Below are 19,414 nucleotides of genomic sequence, written 5' to 3'. Positions count from 1 at the left end.
CTTGGGGCTTACTATAAATTATAGTAAGCTATTATAAATTAGCCACGTAAGATTTTTTTTTGTATATTGCCTGCAGGTGACGTTAGGTTCTAATTTTTATTTTAATGTAATCGTTAAAACTGACAAAAAGTTTTCGTTCATGTAATAAAAATGGAAAAAACTCTTCATAAAAAATTAAATAGAAGTTACAGTTATTTATACTCAGTGATTCAGTCAATTTTTTCCATTTTTTTATAAAAAAAACTTTCTAAAACTTGTGTAAATTCAAGAGATTTTGGATTATTTACTGCCTTTTTCAGCAATCATTCTTGTAGTAATTTTCAGAAACTTTGAAAAAATTATATACAAGTGATAATATTGGAAAAATTATTAATAATGATGGTTAAGCTCTAAAATCTTAACAGTATTAATGTTTTTTTATGAAATAATTTCGTACGGATATTTCTCTAAAAGTACGGCTTTTCGTTACAGATAATGCTCATTTGGAGAAATTAATATACGAGATGCTTTATGGTATACATCATATGCTGAATTTTGTAACGATGAAGATCGTGATCCTAGCTGCTTTTATAAACAAGATAGAGGATTTGAAAATCACTACATCACTTCATCACTTCATCACTTCATCACTTCATCACTACAGCTATCGGTATCAATATTCCATGATACCGATAGCTGTAGTGATGAAAACGAATATATTACATCTGAAAATGGCTCTGTCAACGCATCAGTGACAACTGAAAGATCACCACAAGAAAGACGCTTCTGGAAGAAAAGTTAAGAAATGTAATCCACTCTCTCCTACGTCAGAGCATGTGGAGCCTCCTATGAATCCAGTTAACTTACCTCCTGAAGAATATCTCATTAAGTATCTATCTCAAGACAAACATATTACGCTTAGCAATTTCACCAGTTAAAAATTTTAAAAGAGACTGGGAGAAACCTAAACTGTTCAGTTAAAGAAATAAAAATATTTATACGTGTAACTATAGCTATGGATTATCACAGTTAACCAAGAATTAAAATGTATTGGACAAAAAAAGACTAGATTGCCTGTAATTGCCGATAACAAATCTAGGGACAGATATTTTTTAATACGAAGTAATCTAAAAATTTTAGATGGCAATATTGTAACAAGTCAAGGGCAATGACAAATTTCGGAAAATTTCACCCATTATTGAATGTGTTCTTAATTCCTGCCGACTAAAACCTCATTCTCGGAATATTTCAATTGATGAAAAAATGTATCTCAGATAGCTGCTGGCTGTTTATTTCAAGAAAACCAAATCCTTGTGGTATAAAAAGTTTCATAATTGTTGCTCCAGATGGATTTCCGTTAGATTTTTTAAATTTATTGAACCCAGTTTAACGGACAAATTATTGTCTAATGAAGCCTTCTGGGAGGCCGTAGACACGTTGTTCAAGAGCAGACTTAGAAGGAAGATGACAGAAGAGGGCCGACAGCAATAGCTGTTTGCGCCGATGGATGAGGAGGGGATAGCCTTATACAGAGGCAGTCAGGGACCCCTAGGAGTCGTCAATGTCGTTGATGTGCCGAGGACTCTCCGATACATTCATCATTTTTTTAATTACCTCAGAGGATGAGATGAATGATTTGTAGCGTGTGTGAAAATGCCATGCCTGACCGGGATTCGAACCCGGGACCTCGGGAGGAAAGGCCGAGACGCTACCATTCGCGTCACGGAGGCCGGCCGATTCATTCATCTAGAAGCCCGCAAGGACACAGCAACCCGTGAGTAATACTGAAAGGCGGGTATCCAGGCTGCTGTATAAAGGAGGAGGTTTATTAGCTGGTGTGAGCCCTGCACTTGCCGTCAGAGCGGGCCTTGTGGCGGCTGGCAGAGCTTTTTCCTCCCCCTACAGCAAACAAAGAAAGAAAAGATTTTTTTCTTTATCGAGGAAAGGGTCATTTGGTTGAAGATCCTAATAATATTAGGCTTGATGTCGGAAGAAAGGCAGTTCTAAAGCTTAATTTTGCCATTCGGGGTCATCCTTTATATGGACAGATTTTTTACATCTGTTGTTCTATTTAATATTTTTAATTTTCAGGCAGAATATCAAGCAATTGGTACCATAAAAAAGATAAGAATTATTAAAAATAGTTAACTGAAAGCTTACCCAGAAATACAAAAAGAGGCGAGAAGATCTGTTGATCAGTCTGCACATAGTGATGATCTAGTTTGTATTATAAAATGGTTAGATGTTGGCTAGTCAACTTTATTTTAACTGAAGATGGAACCCAGCCTCAAAATCAATGCCACCGATGGTCAAAAAAGACTCCATAATATTATGGTTAATCAGCCATCAGTAGTGAAGTCATACAACACAAATATGGGAGGCGTTGACTTTCTTGACTTAGTTATTAGCATGTATAGGATTAAAGCTAGAACTAGAAAGTGGACCGTGAGATTAATATTTCACATGATTGAACTGTCTATTGCAGTTTCGTAGATTGAATACCGGAGGGATCAGACAACTCTAAACACGCGCGTAATCACGTTTCAGTATTTTAATGTTTGTAATTTCTACTTTGAAAATCTATTAGTGTGGCTCTAGAATACAAAATAAGAAATGTAGTATTTTAATGTTTGTAATTTCTACTTTGAAAATCTATTAGTGTGGCTCTAGAATACAAAATAAGAAATGTACGGTCCCAAATTATTATTATTTTTAATTTTATAATTTGTCAATATATTTTTAATTAATCTTTTCTGAAGAAATATATTTTATATTAGTCTATAATTATTTCCTTTTTACAGAATTCCCTTGAAGTTTCCTAAAAATAATGTATTCTCTCTTGTAAATAGCCAACAATTAAAATAAAATTCATTTAAACTTTCATTACATTGGGACCTGATGTCTCCTACGGGAGATATATTTTTATTTTTTTTAAATGTGTGCCACAAGATTTTTTTTGACATTTTCACCTGCTAAAAATTGATAATATGACTCGCAGTAATTATAGAAAAGAAGTAAAATAATTTTTCAGGACAGAAGTGTAATCTGATAAAAGGAATATATTAAGTTAAATACTAACAGGCTAACTTTAAGAATGTTAGGTTACTAGTGATTATTTTACAAATTATTCTAGTTTATGAATGAGTTCTAAATTTCTTCTTCTTTTACTAAAATTATAATAATTATCAAATTAAATTGTTTTACAAGTGCTCTAATATCTAAAATCATAAGTCTTCAATAATGAAGATGATGTGAAACTTTGCTCACAGACAGATTAGAGCAGTAAGATACTTTTTAGTGGGTTATAAATGATTTAATATATATACACAACTAATACGATTTTTAATAGATTTTTGAAGTAGAGTTACTGAGCGTAACTCCCTTATGGAAACAGATAAATACAAAATCTTTTCTTTGATACATGTAATCCTAATTTCCCATAAAATTTTCAACTACATAAAAAGTAATTTTATGAAAAATAAAAAGTTTGTGAATACAATGTATAACATATAATCTAAAACGACCAATTTCTGTTTTTCAAGAAGCATTTCATATTGTTTAATGTTAACCCTAGAATACTAATGTGTGGAAATAACTTTCCGTCAGTTGTGAACTTGCTATTTTCCCTGTCTTCTTCAGTCTTCTACTATGCTTTAATCCGTCATTGTGAGTTACATTACCTTACAGTGGATGTGTAAACACGTACATCTTTCTTTTAGAAAGACTGATTCTCATCGACTGTGGTAAGTGTCTACGTTTACTTTACATATCATTAATATTTACATAAAATAATTAATTCGTCAGTTTTACGTGTAGTTAGTATGAAAGGAACCTCCAGCTTGGTGACCATCGCCAGACGGTCACCAGTTTAACCATGGGTTAACAATAATGACCACTTAATTCCATTCATACTAGTTTTGATCGAAGCTTCTTTTACCCGCATTAGCATACATAAACAATGAAATCGGCATCAAAACTCACATTCTGTACTTGAATAAAATTTTCGTGAACGATTTTCAGTGAAGGTTTGGTATAGCATGTCCAACAGCCAATCAATAGACTAGAATAACTTTCACACTAGAGTAACGTATCAGTATACGTTATACTCTAGAGTATACGTTATACTCTACGTATAACGTAGAGTAACGTATCGGGGGAGAAATTTTTAAACCATGAATTCCTTACCGTGCTTGAAAACTTTTCATTACCGAAAGGGATTGAAACGTATCAATTTGACTGACCATCAACATATTTCACGAATGAAGTAAAGACAATTCATAGATGAAATATTTACTAGTAAATGAATTGGACGTAGAGGGCTGGTAAATTGGCCACCTAGATCACCAGACCTCACTCCCTTAGATTACTCTTTATGGAGGTGCATGAAATGCGAGATATGGAAGAAAAAATCCCACACGTGATGAACCGATCGTTCGCATTCTCCATGCTACTGTACTCATAAAGGAACGTGAGATACCATTAGATTGGCGAGAAAAAATGTAAGGAAACTAGTTGAAATACGCATCGATGTCAGTGGTGGAATTTTCAAACATTTATTGTAAATTAATACAATATAAATCACAGTGAGTATTTTTTTAAAAATAAAGTGAAAGTATTTTAATTCTTCAATTTCTAAATTTATTGTACTAAAAACAGCTGTTTTTAATTTTTTAAATTCATAATATTTTTTGTCAAGTTTTGTTCTGTTTTGTTTTTAATAACAAAAGTTGGTTTTTTTTTTGTTTTTCATAAACTTTATTACATTGATTTTGTTAGAATTAAATTTTCTACAAGTTTTAGCAATAATAAAATGTTCACATTTATTAGTCTTTTAACTAAATTGTTGTATTTCAAACCTTAAAAAAAATCTTTTTTTTTCATCACAGATTTTTTACGTTGAAGATTATGGGAGATACAGTTTTGGGACCTGTTTTATTAGGTTTTCAGACCAAAAAACATAAGAAACCCCTTATACAGTGCCTTAAAAATTTCAGTATGATCTCATTTAACCAGGGTTAATGAAATCCTAGCAAAAGACTGCGCTAGTCGCAACTCGATAACAAATCGGCAAATGTTTTTCGAACATATTTGTATAAACATTTTTGCTTATTTCAAGCTCTAAAATAAGTTCTGAAATTATTTTTCTCTTCTCTTGAATCATTCTGTATATTTCTGCTTTGCAAGAAATTCTATTCTTCAGGAAGCTGTAGCTAGAACATATTATCAGTAGAAATGTTTCTTCAGTTTGACTTCAATGTGTGATATATCAGAGATTTAACTTCAGTTTTATGTCACTGTGTGACCTATCAATACGGATGGAACAAAATATATTTTGTTTCAATATGAAATCCTTATTATCCCAATTCGATTGTAAAAGAAACTGGAAATATTTCCGGTTTGATATTCATTTTTTAAATTATTTTTTATATAATATTTTTAATTAAGTATATTAACAAAGTGAAATGGATATTTCATATTATATTACAGTTGTTTTTTCTATAAGCCTATATTTGCGCCGTTTTTTACGTACGTTAAAGTATGTGTTTATCCGTTCTGGTAGTCTATCCGTATTCTATGTAGTTTTGTACGGGTTCACCTATATCAATAACCGAGTAAATTTTTAAAGTTTTATTTATAATAACACTTTCAACCAGCGTGCTGTTTTACACAATTGCATGCGAGAATCGAGGTTTCTGCGTGTATTTATATCGACGTGTTGTTGGTGTAAACGTGCGTGAGAATTATCGTTTTGTACAACCGGGAGCTTCTGCTTATAATAAGCGGTAAAACGAGCAGGATCCTTTACAAACAATTATTATTCCGTTGTGTGAGAGCCATAAATAAAATGTAATAGCCCAATATTGTGTAGCATGTCATCCTGCTTTCTATTTGTTAATGATTAAGCCGGTTTAGATTTATTATCATCCTTCAGTACATTAAATTTATCAATGTACGTTGTTTATTTTGTAAAATTTTTGAAAGCATTAATTAAAAATTAATTGAGGCACCCAAACGCCCTTTACAACATTTTAATGGAATTTAAAACATTTAAATATAAAACCTTCCGTGCACGCTATTACTTTGCTGTACTATTAAAAAAAACTTTTCAAATTAACAGAGTTAACAACTGCAAAACTGACGTAGGATTCAACATAGATTAAAATAAATAATAACTTTTAAATATTGTAATGTATTTCTATCAAAATTAAAGTTAAAATTTTCGTTATATGTTAAGTATCATTTTTTTTTTTCAATAAACTACAACTTATTAAAGGTAACATAAATAATAATTTGATAGAAATAAACAAAACACAGTAAGATATTAGAATCTTGGGAATGAAGTTTTGTTTCAAGTAATTTCAATGTTATAAAATACCCTTTAAAATTATCATGGTCTAAATATCTTTGAAGAACAATATTTAATGCTATACGTATTTAACAGCAATATATATATTACTATTGTTAATAATTTTTATTAAACTAAAGGGTTGTAATTATAAGTTAAAGATAAATTTGGAACTTATGGTGATATTAACATAACAACTTATGTTTAAATCATATTATTAACTAAAATAATATGATTAAACATAACACTGATGGTTTCATCTTTCTTGGATTCATCTTCATTTGAAATGTTGGATGCAGCTCAGATGTCAGACGGCGAAGAAAACTGGGCCGGAAGGTAATGTTAAGCATGAACCGAATCTGTAAAAACAAAGATACTAGCCTAGGCACTAACTGCCGGATAGTCCATGCCATCATCTTCCTTATAACAATCTATGGATGTGAAAGTTGGACCCTAAAGAGGAAAGTAGGATTGATGCTTTCGAACTATTGTGCTGGAGAAGAATGCTGCAAATACCATGGACAGCCAAAATTACGAACAGGGAAATTTTGGAGCGGGTCAAACCAGCCATTGCCCTTGAAGGCAAAGTACTTCGTCTCAAGCTCTCGTACTTCGGATATGTCATGCGGTCAAATTTATTAGAAAAGTCAATGATGACTTGGTATAGTAAGCGGCAAAAGAAGAACTGGCCTCCGAAGGACCCGTTGGCTTGATACAATCAAAGCTGACACAGGTATGTCCATGAAACAACTGAAAAAACCGGTCAGTAATGACAGAAACGGATGGAGAAAACTTGTCCATAGAATCGCTGAGGGTCGGACACGATTGAACGGATGACAACAACAACATTAATTAAAAAACAAATTTCTGGAAAAGACCTACCATAAAGAAAAATATAATAATAGAGACAATTTTCAGCAGGGTATCCGTACTATTAGAGTACTAAATAAGGAAAATAAATGTAAACGAGGCTTATAATGCTTTTGTTAAGGGTAATACTACTTGCTAATACGGGCTATCAAATTTTATGTGTCATTTATTTAATTATCAAGTGAATATAAATTTCAACAAGTAAAAACTGTTATACATCTATTCAATCGATTTAAATTCAAATTTAAAGACTTTAATTCAATAATTAAGGCTGTTAACCAGCAGAAAACAACCCTGGAAAGTTTCACAAAAAATATGACATTCTGAATAAAAATATAGACCCACTGCAGATACAGAAATAAAACAATACATGGAAAACAAATTTTTGTTTTAATTGGTCATAAATAATAAAGGTGTTTTAAGAAAAATAGGACTGACATTGAAATTTATTTAAAATTGTTTTTTATTATAACATTGATGAATTATTTATGATTTTTACAAGAATCGGTTAGATGTATTAAGAGTCAAAATAAGAAAAGGAATGCCATAAAGAAGGAAGAAAGGAAGTTTTGAGCTTAGAATAACAGTCAAGGGTTAAAATATAAAATAAAAAATGTTGACATTTTTTATTGATGTTGCCACTTTAAGTAAGCTGAAAATTTGTAAATGGATTAAAATGACCGATGGGTGATTATGGATTCACTGCAGAGAGAATAAGTTGAAAAATATTGGAAATGGAATAAAAATACCGATGAATGACTATTGACAGGGAGAGAAATATAATTTGATAATAAACAATTATAAAAAGTGATGAAATGAGAGAGAGAAAGGAGTGTAAACCGGGACTTAAAATACTGAGGTAGGAGAAAATAATGTACCAGAAACTGCAGAACACTTTTAAATAAAGTTCAATCACAAATAATCAACGAAGCAATAAACCTATCTTTAGCAAAATTTCACAAACTAGCAAAGATTTTCTGCAGAAAATAAATATGCTGATATCAAACGTAGATTTTGAAATAAGACGGAAATAAATAACATAAAAGAGAATTAATGAAAGTAAAAATTGATAAATATTCAGAAAAGAAAGGAGCATATTGCACCCAACTAAACAACCGAATGATAAAAAAAAAGTATTAGCACAGTTTTATTACACTTACAAAGTTATTTTAATTTAACAACTGACATACCGGGCTGTCAAAAATCAGTGTTTTATTGTCAAAAACACCTGATTTTTAAAGTCAGAGGTTCTAAGGTTCAAATCTTACTAAAATTCAGTGGAATTTATACGAATTAGAATACTAATAGATATTGGATACCGGTGTACTTTGGTGGTTGGGATTCAATTAACCAACTGTCTCCGGATTGGTCGGCCTGAGTCTGTAGAAGACTAGACCTCATTTATATGTCATACATATCATACTCATCTTATTGAGGCATGGGAGGGTTGTTTATTGTATACACTTTTTTTTCTGTTTTGCCTTCGGAACCACCGTAAGGTATACTTACTTCAGAGGATGATATGCATGAGTGTAAATAGTTTAGTCTTGTATAGTTTCAGGTCGGCCATTCCTGAGATGTATGGTTAATTGAAACCCAATCGCCAAATAACACCGGTATCCACGATCTAGTATTCAACACCGTATAAAAGTAAGTTACTTTTATACCTTTACTAGGTTTTGAACTTGAAACTCTCGACTTCGAAATCAGCTGATTTGCTGATTTTTTTTATTGTTCACTAGTTGAACAAATTGCAACTTATTTATTAGCAAAGAAAAATAATTTAACAATTACTTCGTCTGTTTAAAAAATGGATAAATGAATTGATAAAATGAATCATTTAAGTAACGGTTATTAAAATTACATAAAATAACAAAAAGTTAATAAAATTACATGTCAACTGCTAACTATTTTTATTAACAGTTTACATTTTAGTTTATTTTAATTAACTATTTTTACATATTTTATTTTAATTAACTATTTTTACATATTTTATTTTAATTAACTATTTTTACGTATTTTTCAATTTTTCCACTTTCATCCAAAATGACAAATTATTATAATCCTCTTAAAACAATTTTACTGGAAAAAAAGTAACTCTTTTCTTATCAAACCAACTAGTTTAATTTAATATAGATGTTACGGACATCGTATATAGTCGTATAATAAAGAAGGATAGAGAATTTTAAACAATACAAATGTTCTATTACAACGATGAGCGGTACGCAGCTCCCAAGTTGTTACTGAAATCCAGTTTTATCGGAATAATTAAAAAGAAATCAATGCGCTTAGTAACGCAGATGAATCTAATGTAATTTTCATATAATAATGTAATGTTATTTTCAAATAAAATACCATAGTGTCATTATACATGATGAAAACACTATTGCAGTAACGGCAACAAAATTTCACTACTAGCCAGTTTTTTTATCTTTTTGAAATTTTAATCCACAAAATTTTTAATACTGATTCTTAAATATACTTGAATATAATTTTTTGTTACTTATAAACCATTCATAAAAATTAACATTATTCAAATTGACCATCGAAACCTTGATAAAAATATTTAAAATTATTTTCGAACGACATTACTGCAATAACTAGAAATAATGTAATGAAGAATGTACACGAGAAACATAAAAAAAAGATTATAATAAAAGGGCAATTATTATAATCTACGAACGGTAGAGTCATCTCCCTAGGATGTGTGAAGAGGTATATTATGTTTCTTGTGTCATAGTGAAGAACTTATTTGTTCTCTTCGACACCGGTAACTCGAGGTACACGTGTGAGACTTGCTCACGAAGAGGCCAAAGGATGATTGTATCCCCGTATCCGGAAGAATGACACTTTGAAATTCATCGCCGAGAAAGTATAGAGCCAACATGACGAAGGGTAAGTCCAACTATGACTTAGAGTGCAAAATAATGACGAAATCCAACTGTGAGGAAATATTAACTTTGCTAGTGGGCATTAAAAATAATTTTAATGATAAGATTGGACAACTGGTGAATATCATTGTTTCGATGAAGACTATTATTGAGAATTTTCAAGAGGACAATACGATTCTATAGGACCAGGTGGCTGAGTTGTTGGCGACTGGCACGGCTGCCACGGAAAACAATTTTGAAGTGGTGGAGCCTTTCTTTAGGCAGTACTAGGCAACAAGGAAAACGTAAGCCCAAGTATCCAAGTTAATCTGCCGAGTAGTTATGATGGGTGATTTTAATATATATAATATATAACCTTGGAAGTAGTGTGGTACATCCCAACGCTCCGTTCCATGTTCGAAGGAAAACGTCGATGATATTTGATTTTATGGATGACCTGAACCTGTGCCAATGTAACAATATTAAACCGAGAAGAGCGAAATCGATACCTGATTTAGTTCTGTCCAACTTTGTAGCGAGTGTTGATTTGAAAGACGATGCGCTTGTAGAAGTTGATGTTCCACACGATCCATTCGTGGTCACTGTAGAATTCAAAGAAGGTGTAATCGATTATGTAACAGAAGGCCTGGATTATAGAAAAGGCAATTTGTATGGACTTTATCAGGCTGTAAAGCTTGTTGACTGGACGGCGATCTGTGATGTGGAATCTGTGTACGAGGCTGGAGTCGGGTTTTCTGAGACGCTTGGTAGTAGATTGGGGATGTACATTCCCAAAAGGAGACCGCAAATGAGTAAATATCCTACTAGTTTTCTGCAGACCTGATACACTGTTTGAAGAATTAAAGGGGATACACACAGAAAATATAAGAGAAGAAGTTCTGTAGAGGATTATACAATCTTTGCAGAGTTGAGGCAGAAGACAAAGATTTTATTGAACAGCGACCTTCAGAGACGGGCTGACAGAATTGAAGATGAAGCCCGCTAACATATTTAAGTACGTCATCTTCTATTTAAAAGGATCTAAATGCATTCGGTCCATTAAAACCGAACATCGGATAATAACTGATGCGAAAGTAATAGGTACAGAGTTTGGTAAATTCTTTCATTCAGTTTACCAATCAGAGACTTTTAACAACGATGTGGATAATTCTATCAGCAGTTGGATATTGAGGTTCTGGAAGTTAATGTGGAAAATGTGGTGAAGGCCATTAGTGAATTAAGGCCGGATATGATAATATTCCACTTTATGTATTATACTTTATGTATATCTGAGTTGATTGCTCCAGTTCTCACTAACATATGTAACAAGAGTTTGAGAGATGATATTTTTCCGGATGTTGGACACTTGCTGTTGTGTTTCCTGTTCCTAAGGGCAATTTGTACATTGTAAACAATTATAGACCAGTATTGGTGCTTTTTATTGCGTAGATTTTACCAGGAATTCATTTCTGCAGCAGATTTCACGTAACTGTTACGATGTAGGATATATTGGCATCCAAAATTGACACTGGAGGGTTACATGATATGTTCAATATGTCGACTGTTTTGTTAAATACATAACTCCAGTCGCTTAATCCAACCAGAAGACACTCGTAGAAACACTTCTGGTGCGATTTCCGTGCAACACAGCGTAATTATTTGTTGCAGATGGTGAAAATCAGGAATCTTCTCTGCGTACACAAGGTGCTTCAAATGCCCCCACCAATAAAAGTCCATAGGTGTGAGGACGCGTGATGTTGGTGGCCATTCCACTGGACTACCCCGACCAATCCATTGCCCAGGCAACTGAACATCGAGTCACTGAAGAACATTTACCCCAAAGTGTGGCGGAGCACCATCTTGTTGAAAAACGAAGGTAATGTTCGATCTTAATTTGGATGTCCGAATACCGCTCGGAATTAAGGGCTTCATCGATGAAGATTGGTCAGTCATACATATATCCTAAACCACACCATAATTTTAACATCTCTAACAACATTGGTTGGGTCAATCCAGTGGGGATTTTCATCACAACAATACCGATGATTCTACCGGTTCACCTCGCCACTGACATAAAACATTGCTTCGTCACTGAATAGGATACTCCGTGGGGATACAGGATTGTTCCTGATATTGACATAATTTCCACGTACAGAACTCGACACATCTGTCTGGTTCATTCTCAGAAAATTTTTGCGGCATTTTCATTTTAAATGAGTACCATTTGTGTTGCTATGAAGAATACACAGAATGAAGGAATGACTGACACCAATTTCACTTGCATGACGTCGAGTGCTGCGTTCTGGGCTTCTAGCAAAGGCAGCCAAGACCATCTTCGAGGTTGTCTCATCAGTGGAAGATTTGGGCCGACCACCACTACGTCGCCTGTCGGACACATTTCCAGTTTCGTTGAATTTGAATATGAGAAATGATGCAACAATGTCATGCGAAATCGGTGGTCTATGTAGCTGGTGCCTGTTGAAATCTGCTGCAGTGACTCGATCGCTTCGTTCACCAGACATCAGGATCATCTCAGTTCGCTCTTCCTTCGTTAAAGCTATCATATGTCACTCGCAAAAGGATAACATTTTCTAACTTTTGGATGCCAATAACTCCTACATCGTAACAGTTATATGAAATCTGATTTAGAAATGAATTCCTAGTAAAATTTCAATCTGTTTTAATACGTCACATGATCCCCTTCCCATTTAAATAAATGGAAGACGATTCAAAATTTCGGATTTAAAAATGGCGGCCATTGTTGTGTTGGCCCCAAAGATGAGCCCACATACCTAATTTACGTTAGTGCAATTTACGTTGGTCCAAATGTTTCATTTTCTTTACAACTTCTGAAATAATAGGCTGTAATGCGACTTTTGGACCAATCTTCACACACACACACACACACACACACACACACACACACACACACACACACACACACACACACACACACACACACACACACACACACACACACACACACACACATACATACACACACACACACACACACACACACACACACACACACACACACACACACACACACACACACACACACACACACACATATATATATATATATATATATACTCAAATCTAGCAACAGCGAAGCATTGCAGGATCAGCTAGTACAATATATTTTACAGATTCTCTAATTTAAATGAAAGGAAGAGAATTTTAATTTTAAAATATCAATTGTTGTATTTGAACCTTGAACTTTGTTATGGAGATTAAAGGAAGAATGAAAGGTAAAGGTGGCGGTGGGTGAGTGGGTAAGAGTGTGAGAAGAAATTTGGTGTTATTTTAGAAAGAAAGGGGATATTGTAAAAAAAATAGAGATACCTAGAAAGATGTGACCGTAAGTAATTAATAAGTCCACTTGAGAAAAAAAATGTTAATTGTCAATGGAATTGCTTTTAAAGTAAAATTTACATATTAGTAGTGTGTAATGAAAAGTTGACTAAATTATTGGATTCTGATATGTAAAAATACAAAGTAAAATAAAATTTAAAACAAAACAATTTTCTAAACATCTAGACTCAGAGATAAAACATCTAAAACAGTTTTAAAGCAATTGTAAGTATGTTTTAAAGGATTCTATGGCATTTAATTAAAATACGTTATTGACATTTGCAGGAATTCCAATCGATTTATTCAGGAGAATAATAATGTAAAGTGGTTTTAACAGACAGTAGCATTAACGTATTATTCACCTTTGTACTCGTATATTCTATGAAGTTCAGTTCTTACTTATTGCAAATACTTTTTTATTAATATTATTAGCAACATTTAGTTCTCAGGAATACATCGGTGGAATATTATTTAATAAATTTCAACTCGTCTTTCCTTTGCATCCACATAATTTTTAAATTAAAAACTTTAAATTCGTATCTGTTTTGTTGGCAGTAGATTTCCATCAGTTTGTTTTAATTAGTATATTTGTAATTTTTCAATTAGTTTCTCTAAAATAAATTTGTTAGTTAATATAACAAGGTTGATATTTTTTATCCTTTATAATTATTCAAATATTTGATAATTTATTGCGAATGACACAGAAATAAAATTAAACTAGCAAAATAAATGATAGTGGCCATCATTTTATTGTCATCGATTGATTCTATTTAATTATTTTCAGTTTTCATTTGAAGCATTTAAAAAAACAAACTGATAATTGTTTTGCATTTCAACAGAGCCTTATTCCTCTTTTCCTTCTGCTATATCATTAGTAAGCAATGGCTCATAATCGAGAGCGACATGGAAGATATATTAGATGATTTTTCTGGATAAAAACAGGAGTAAATTTAAATCTGAAAAAAAAGCAATAACTAAACAATTACTAACTAAACAAAGTTACTCGACACCAAAAATATATGACGCTGCAATAAACCGTATGGATCCAAATGATCCGCGCTGAAAGTCTAGCGAACTTATTAATTTTTTCCAATTACTTATTTTTTCTTCAATAATCGCATAAGGAAATCAGTATGTTTGGAATTAAGACTTGAACAAGCATAAAATGTAATATAGATTCAACACTAGTCGATGGAAAAACTGTTATCTGTACATGAATGCTCAATTTAAAATCAATTTGATTTATTGACCTAGTTAGTTATAATAATGAATCAGTCATATATTGAAGTGAGACTATTGAAAAAAGATATTGATTTTATTTTAATGAAAACTTTAGAAGAAATTTAAAAAAAATATTAAAAAAATATGTTTACATATATGAAAGTGAATTTTAAAATGTCATTATGTTTTAACGTATATTATAAATTTGACATAGACACGATGAACTTTTAATTAATATTCTTTTGTTGTTTCAAATGAGAATAATAAATCAAACATTTATGATATTAAATAGCCTGTACTCTTTAGTGTGAATAAATTTCCTTCTTAAGTTTCAACTATTTCAAATATTACAAATTTCATTGAGTTATAATTAATTATTATTTTGTTTTTAAATCTATTTCTACATAGAATAAACCTTGTTGAGTAGTCATGAGTTTATTGATTTTGTTTTCCGTTTTCTGAGTTAAGTTATAGGGTATATACTTTTTTTTGTAGCCTATAGAACACAGAGTTGTTTTATAATCTGCTTTTGTTTTTTCTACTTCAGGCGATATCAAATTAAAATGCATGTTGTTAAAAATAGGATAATTCCCTACTACATTTTTAAATTCCATTTTTATCCACTCAAATTTTGTTCTAAGCTCACTTAATTCCTGTCAGCTGACATGTGAATGTTAATGATGTCTGGCCCACGGATTACGGCTCAATATTTTTATATAATCAGCTTTCGATAAAAGAGTTCAATAAATGTATTATAAATTTAGATTTTAGAAATTTACAAATCAGATTTATTTTTCTCTTTACGTAAATGAGGTGATGTGTATCACCTCATACAAATAAGTGCGATATATAATAAGTAGAAGTGAGAATACTACTTTGCTTATACATAATATATTTAGCTATAACTATAGATTAACTGTATATTACATACATTGGAATATATATATATATATATATAATAAACATCAAGGTCATATTATATATGATATATTAGCTATAACTGTATTTTATTCTCTTTTTAATTACTTAACAATTATTGATGAATTTTTTATTTTAAGAATAATTATACAAAGTTACAACTTTAGAGCTTTTCAATTGTTTGAGAAATAAGAAAATTAATGATTAATTAGAAAGGATTTCCAAGTATACCATATCTAGATGTACTCAACAGTTCATTAATAAAAAAATAAACGTTTCCAGCACATATGGACTAAAAATTGGAAACCCTTACATCCTTTATTCCTTTTTGTTTTTCAAATGTAATTTAAAGGGAAATTTTGAAATACATTTAGCATTTATGCAAAATTATTATTTTCTGTTTATCACGTTATAAATATTTATGGTAATTATAGAACTGATGTTCAAATTGTTTCCCCGCATTACGGAAGTTTAGGTTCCTTTTTTTAATATTGCTGATCTTACTTTCTGAGCTTACTCTAACTCTTCATTCTATTTTTGTTCACAGTTAGATAAAAAAGTTTAAGCGTTAATTATTATTGGAGGTGGCTGTGGAACCGCCTTGGTTGGCTGCTACGGAGGCATACTCCTTGCAGAACTTTGAGTCAAAGAAGGAGGTATTGGAGGTGGCGACAAAGACGGGAACCGGGAGATTCAAACAGCTCTTTAAAACGGTGTGGCTGAGAACGTTCTGCCCGGATTGGCCCTCAGGAGTTGGCCAAGGGATATTTTCCGGTATACTAAGATCGCGGATGACATGGACGGTGTTAAAGTAGTTTCGTAGGCATGGGTTCTCGATTTGGCGGCGGGTCTTGACCTCCGACAGCAAATGAGAATTGTAAAGAGAGTGCCATGAGAAGGTTGGTCCAGGATGCAACCTGACGGCGGGCTAGGTATTAGTGGAGAGATCCAATTATAGGGAATTGGCAGGCGCCTCCTTTAATTACGGTGGAACCAGTTAAGTTATGGTCATAGATTCTACGAGAGGAGAAGAAGGAGTGATTGCGGATCTTTTGCATGCAATCACCTTATGGTCAGATCGCGACGACTGACCATAAGGTGTTTTTCTGTGGGTCGTCTGGTAAAATTGGTCTGCACATGCGCAGATTGATAGAATATAACGGCTGAAGGTGGACATATAAATTCTTTGTGCACCTCGAAAGGAGCAAACGAAGAATGGAGAAGTTGGTCAGGAGGGGAGGACGACTGAAGTATATAGGGCCTTGGTGGTGATGAAGGGGTATGGGCTATAGTATGCGGAAGAAAATGAAGACTACTGTGTCGACTGATGGTGATGGAGTCCTCTCGGCCAGGAGTGGTACTGGAAAGGATCTGGAGATCAGGATAAAGGCGGAAGGTGGGACTGCCTAGAAAATCTTACGAAAATTTACCGGTATGAATGTGTCTCGGAGCGGTAGAGGAGGCAGGCTAGTCCACTTACTGATCAAAGATATTGATGAGTTGACCTCAAAAGGTGATATTGACGAAGCATTGAAAAAGGCGGTTGGTGAAGGTAATCCAGCTTTTATGGTCTCGATCAGGACGTCCTTTTGAGCGATGAAAGTGGCAATTGTACCGATGCCGGTGGTCGAGGCGGAGAGAAAACTGAAGGGAGGCCGGATAACAGTGGGTTGGGTGGCTTGTAGGGTCATTCTTCGCTCTGGCTAAGAGAGATGCTTCCGGTGTTGTATGTCCGGGCATCAAGCACAAGGTAAGAGCCCAGGCCTATCGAAGCTCTGCTTTCTTTGGGGCGAATCGGGACACCAAAGGAAGGACTGTACTCGATTGGTGAGGTGCCACCGATTGATGGTCATGCCTTTGGAAGTAAAGGCTGTAGTACGCCCTCTCACAATGAATATTTTGCAGATAAGGGCATTCAGAAGCCCTGCAGTACACGAGGAGATTGTGGCTGTGTTTAGGGAGCGAGGTGTGGACGTTGTGTTGGTCTCGGAACCTTTAATCTAGCGGATTATGAATAGTGGCTGGTACATGGGTGGCAGACAAAGTGAGGCAATAGGGATTACAAGTTCCAGATTTCCTATTAACTGGGTCGTAGGCGGCAGGTGTTTTGTTTTGACCGAGATCGCTACAACAGTCTTGGTCAGTTGTTACTTCTCACCAAATGCTGCCTTCGAGATGTTTTTGGAATACCTGGAAGAGTTGAGAGGTGTGCTAGCTTATCTGGTTTGTTTTTATTCGTGGTTGGAGACTTCAATACGAAGCATGTGGCACTTGGTAGGGGAATGACTAACAGAAGTGGAATCGCTCTCTTCGGGGTACTAGCCAGTTTAGATTTCGAATGAGGGTGAAGGTACCCACTTTTCATGAGGGTGGCTGTTTTTCCTTCATAGATGTCACTTTTGTACAAGATCGGTGGAGAGGCAGGGTCAGTGGATGGTGCGTCTTTGGTGGTGATCCCTGGGACGATTTTAGAAGCCTTCAGCACCATTCTCCTTTGAGGAGTTATACCAAGCGAGTGGAAGGAAGCGAGGATGGTGTTACTGAAGGAAGAGGAGAAACCACCTGAAAAGCCAGCGGCGTATAGACCGGTATGCCTCCTAAATAGCTTGGCTAAACTACTTGAGACAATGTTGGCTAAGAGACTGCTAGATGTAGTGAAGGGGAGAGGCTGTCTTCATGATCAGCAATACAGTTTCCGGACAGGGGGTTTCCATCATGGATGCCATTGGGAAAATCATGTCGATTGTGGACTGAGCCGTGTGGGGAAGCTGGCCCAGACAGCTGATTCAGGTTGTGCTGCTAATTGACGTGAAAGATGCATTCAACAGTTTGTACTGGGCGACCATTTTTGAGGAGCTGAAGAAGAAGAGAAGCAGCCCTTATTTGAGAAGGCTAATCCAAGACTACCTGCCGGATAGGTCAGTGACTCAGTTCCTGACGGGATATGGATGTTTCGGCTGGTACCTGGTTTATGCGGCCGGAATCTGACTTGTGCGTCTATTGTGGACATGTTGATTCCGTCGAGCATTCAATATTCGAATGCTTACGCTGGGAACAGTCGAAATCAGACTGTTAACGGCATTTGGGTGAGCTGAATACAAATAACATTGTGAAGTGTATGCTCCTGTCCAGGAGGAACTGGACCTTGATTGAGTGTTTGATCACGGCGATCATCAAGGTTACGCTGGCGGATTGGTAATGGAGGACGACCAGTCTTCGGGTTGGGCAGCAGGGATCCTTCCTGGTCGTTGTCTGCTCATGACCCCCGGTGAACGCCAGATCCTTCTGCTTGGAAGCCAGCTGTTTGTGTACCCTCACTCGTCACATAGGAACCGTGTTAATGCCTTGCAGCCTGGTTCACTTTCTAAGGGAAGAAAGAGGAGGATTTTCAGTCGGTGAGAGCCTGACACTAACGTCTGTTGCGGTAGCTAACAGAGCTATTTCCTTCTCCAACGAAAAAACAAAACAAGTGTTCTGAATTTCAAGTTACGTCAAGAAAGGTTAGAAGAAATATGGATATTTCTTAATAAGCAACCATATTCTTAATGGTTGCTTATTACCAAAGTGGAATATCCCCCTGCATTCCGAATTAGGTATTCTTTTTTCCTAAAATAATGAAATTACGAAAACTTTTACAGTTTTAAGTTTAATTGTTATTACGTTTAATAAAAATGAAAAAAGTCCGTAAAATAATATAGAATTAATTAAAATATGGTATTTTATTTATTTTGTAATGTTTTAAAGTTATATGATTTTTAAAATAAACTGTTTTAATGAAAATGTATTTGTTTTTCTATTTCCAATTGCACGACCTGTAAATCTCTTTTAATGTAAATGAAAGTTTACTGCGATA

This window comes from Lycorma delicatula, chromosome 3, assembly GCF_047948215.1.
Source record: "Lycorma delicatula isolate Av1 chromosome 3, ASM4794821v1, whole genome shotgun sequence".
In the NCBI taxonomy this organism is placed as follows: domain Eukaryota; kingdom Metazoa; phylum Arthropoda; class Insecta; order Hemiptera; family Fulgoridae; genus Lycorma; species Lycorma delicatula.
This window is presented reverse-complemented; position numbering follows the sequence as displayed.